Below are 4,768 nucleotides of genomic sequence, written 5' to 3'. Positions count from 1 at the left end.
GCTTGCTAAGAAAGTCTATAAGGTCCCTTAAACTACAATACAACAACAACGCGACAGAACACGCTCTTAACATAATTGCAAGCTAAAATTAAAACACCTTACAAAGCTAGAAGAGGAGGCAATTATACAGCGTATACTTGAAGAGAGTTTATGTAGAATACCGCCCTCAAAGGTGCACGTACGAGATATGGCTGATAGACTGCTGAGAGAGCGTGGTGGGAAGCCTACAGGCAAGAACTGGGTTGATAACTTCATTAAGCGTACACCAGAGCTGCAAACGCGATGGAGCCGTCCGTATGATTGCCAGCGAGCTGCCTGCGAGGACCCAGCGATTATCCAGCCATAGTTCAGCCTAGTTTAATCAACAAAGGCGAAGTATAGTATTATAGATAAGGACACCTAGAACTTTAATAAGTCTAGCTTTATAATAGGCAAGATATCCTCTTAGCTTGTTATTACAGGCTTAGAGAAACCTAGGAAATAGAAGAAACTACAACCTAGTAATTGCAAGTAGGTTACCCTAGTATAAGGTGTTGCTGTAATAGGGTATATAATCCTACCCTTCCTTATCTTTGCAGGCAAGGTCCTTATCTCCTCCTAGTTTACTAGTCTACCTTACAACTAGGTTGTCACAGTCTCTCCTACTAGCTAGACTAATAACAACGTCGCGCTGGCGTGGCTTAAGCATTTCGACGTCTATACAAAGGCGTCCTCTGCTAGGGCGTATAGGCTGCTCATTATTAACGGTCATGAGAGCCACTGCTCGATAGAATTCCAGGACTACTGCAAGGAGAACAAGATTATTCCTCTCTGCATGCCACCACACTCATCACACATCCTGCAGCCTCTTGACGTTGTCCCCTACTTGCTGTTAAAGCGCCACTACAGCAACAGGATCTCGCTCTTAGCACGCAGCCACATCCACTATATTAACAAAGAAACCTTCCTCCTAGCCTTTAAAGCAGCTTTTAAGAAGACGTTTACATTAGAGAACATTCGCGCAGGGTTTTAAGGCGCTAGACTAGTCCTGCATGACCCTGAGGTTGTGTTATTGAAGCTTGATGTACAGCTGCGCACGCTAACGCCACCTGCACCAGGCACTGTCGCCTAGGAGGCGCAAACACCGCGCAACGCCTGCGAGATAGAGGCGCAATCCACGCTGATTTGAAATTGTATACAAAACTATCAGGGGTCTCTAGCAAGTTTATTAGATGAGCAGGTTAAGCAGCTAAGTAAAGGCGCTTAGCAGATAGCTTATAATATAGTGTTAGTGCAGGAGGAAATAGGCCACCTTTAAGACGCTGTTAACACGCTTACAAAGCGCAAGACCTGTAAGAGGCAGTATGTACGCGCAGAGGAGACCCTAATAGTTAGTAAGGTATCTAACTTAATTGCTAAAAAGGAGGGTAGTAGTTGTGAGGACAGCAAGACGCCTGCGAAGAGGGTGCGCGCAGAGAGGCGCTGCGGCTGTTGCAGCGAGATTGGGCATAACTCCCGCACCTGCAAGGTAGAAATAGAGGATATAGATGATAGCGATGCTTATGAATAATATTATCCTGTTACGTATATTATAGGAATTTGTGATGGTGTTGCACTACGTCGCGGTGCGTGCGCTGCGCTGGAGAAAGTGCGCCGCTCGCTTGGGTGCGCCGCTCGCTTGTGAAGCACGTTATACTTAACCTTAATTCGCGAGGATTTGCGCCCTAGCTATGTGAGGTGGCAGATATAGCTAATAAGATACTTAGTGTGCGTAGTGAAGAGCCTGTTAGCAAACTATAGGCTAGCAGGCTTGTGACGCGTTTAGACAAGCTTAAAATAGCCTTTAATTAAGCTAAGGATAAACAGAGGATACTACAGGAAGATCCTAAGATAATTAGCGCGTAGTTTAAGCTAGTAGAGGATACTTAAGTTAAGTATAGCATTTATAACAACAACATACACAACTTTAATAAAACTAGGTTCTAGATAGGCGTTGCTTTGTCTTTAAAGGTTGTAACAGGCTTAGAGAGACGTGCTCGGCCAGAGCTTGTTCAGCCAGGTGATCGCGAGTGGGTTACCGTTATCCAGAGCATCTGCGCCGCTAGGTATGCAACCCCACCTTTCATCATCTACAAAGGACGCGTCCACATCTCTGCCTAGTATAAGGAGACAGATATACCCTATAATTAGAAGCTCTTAGTCTCTAAGAATAGTTAGACAAACAACACACTTAGCCTTAAGTAGTTAAAGCACTTTAACACACATACAAAGACGTGTTAGGTAGGAGTGTATAGGTTGCTTATCTTAGACAGCTATACAAGCTATCTTAACTAGGAGTTTAAGGACTATTACCTAGAGAACTAAATCCTTACTCTCTATATACTACCTTACTTATTATACATCCTCTAGCTACTTAATATAGTCTATTTCTTGCTATTAAAGTGTAAGTACTCCTAATATATTTAAGACTTAGCACGCTAATATATCTTCTATATTAATAAGGAAGGCTTCCTACTAGCCTTTAGGGACATGTTCCTTAATGTGTTTACAAAGGTTAACTGCTAAAAGGCCTTTAAGGCATTAGGGCTTGTTCCTACTAACATGCAGGTAGTGTTAGATCGCCTTAAAGTGCAGCTGCATACCCTACTAGCAGTACCTCTACCTAAAACGCTGTGGCAATCTAAGACACTAAGCAATACACACGAGTTTAGGTCTTAATCTAAGCTTGTAAGTGACTCCTTCTAACAATTGCTAAGTGCAGCGCAAGAGGGGTTCTCAAAGCTTGTAAAAGGGGCTAAAGAGATGCTACATGAAAACGTCCTTATCAAGGCCTGCGTGCAAGAGCTTGAAGAGTAATTAGCAGTAATAACTAAGAGAAAATCGCGTAAGAGAAAGCAGATTCAGCATGGTGGCACACTTGAGTATGGCCCAGCAGCATCACGGGTAGCTGCTAAGGCGTGTGTAGCAGCTCAGCCATCTAAGAAGACTTAGGGTGGAGGTGGTCAACTAGGAGCTCAGTCAACTGTTTAGCGCTGTGGGAACTGCAGCAAAACTAGACACAACGCACAAACGTGCTAGGAGGGTGCAGAAATATCTTCTAAATCTAATGTAAGCACGCAGTATGCTAGGTCACTATTTAATAGCAAGTAGTTGTAGTTGCAGTAACTTGTGTTAGTTGTGCTAAGAGAAAATGGCTGGTTCAGTGATATGGCTGGCTCGGTGATAATCTACGTTAGCTATAATGTACTTCACGGGGGAGCGGATCACACGGGCGAGCGGATCACTCTGCCAAGACCACACCAAACTTCTACCCCATTATGGCTTGCATTGGCCCACATTAGCCTTGTATACAGTAGTACAGCACATAACAACGTACTCCACGGGTGAGTCGTTTATACGGGTGAGTCGTTCATACTGCCAAGACCACACCAAACCTCCACCCTATTATGGCTCGCATTGGCCTACTTTGGCCTTGTATATACTGGTACAGCATGTAATATTATTTAGCAACAGCTTCTACAGGCTTTTTACACGTGCGCAAGTTATGCCCTACCTTATAACACTATTTATAGTGTCTTTAGGTTGCCTTACCTCCTTTAATATGTGCTTACTTCCCTACCTTCTTACTATTACTATGCGCCCTAAACTTAGTTAGGGTAGTTAATTAAAGGCCTTCCTTAGCTATTAGGACCCCTTCCTGCTATAACTACTTTCTTTTATGCAATTTACGTTGCGTAGAGGCCTTATTTACTGCTTAAAGCCCAGTGATTTCCTTTTAAGCTAACACTAGCTTATGCGCTACTATAGCTATGCCTTTAGTAAGCTTTTTAAAGGCCTTAACTATTAAGTTAGTAAGCTGCTTACATGCCTTTAAATCCTCTCTTAAATTAGCGTTAATTACAACCCTATTTATAGGGTATTGCTAGGGGTTTAGGACTACTAGGGAGCATCTTCTATAGTAGGTAATAGTAGGGTATATAGGTAGATATTAAGACCTATTATAACCTATTCTAGCTTAAAGGGAACCAGTCTAGTGCCTTAGAAGCCTCCTTAGATACTACTAGGAGTAAAAAACTCCTTATAGGCGCCTATAAAGCATAACTAGAACTTAGTATTAGTAATATGCATAATTCTATTGCGCATAAGATCCTTAGCTCAACAACACCAAAACACAAATTGTCCAGATATCTCTCTTCTTGCCTGCGCCCATCTCAACTCAACTGGGATATACTACCCTGAAACTCCTAGAGCCTCTAGGCGCCTGGTTGCCTCGCGCTGCCCGGTGCAAGAGTGCCGCCCTCCTGTTCAAATTTTCAAATTTTCGCTGCACAGACTACCTATCCTTATCCGAAAATCTTATCTTATCAAAGATCTTATCTACAAGAACACTAAAACCTAAACAAAACAGCTACCTACACAATAGACAGTAATAAGCCTTTGCTTAGTTTTCTGCTTTCTAACCTTACTCTCTACTCCTAGAGGTCTACTAGTTAGGCTAGTAAGAATGGGGTATAAGGTAAGAATAGTAAAACTAAGACAGCCTTTTTACCTTATTTTTCAGCTCTAAAAAGCTAACAGAGATTAGGTACCTCTGCCTGTGCAAAAATAAGCTCTCCTCTCGTCACTTTGTATTTTTTCCTTATAAAAGAGAAGGATACCTACACCTAGGACCCAGGACCCAGGACAATGGAACTAGAACCTCTGGCTAGTAGAGAGCAATCTCTAGACAGGGAGACAATGGAGCTGAGCACTCCTAGCTCCCCTGACCCTCTAGGAGAGATGTACCTAC

Source organism: Didymella exigua, assembly GCF_010094145.1.
Source record: "Didymella exigua CBS 183.55 unplaced genomic scaffold M421scaffold_13, whole genome shotgun sequence".
Lineage (NCBI taxonomy): Eukaryota > Fungi > Ascomycota > Dothideomycetes > Pleosporales > Didymellaceae > Didymella > Didymella exigua.
Note: the sequence above shows the minus strand (reverse complement) of the source record.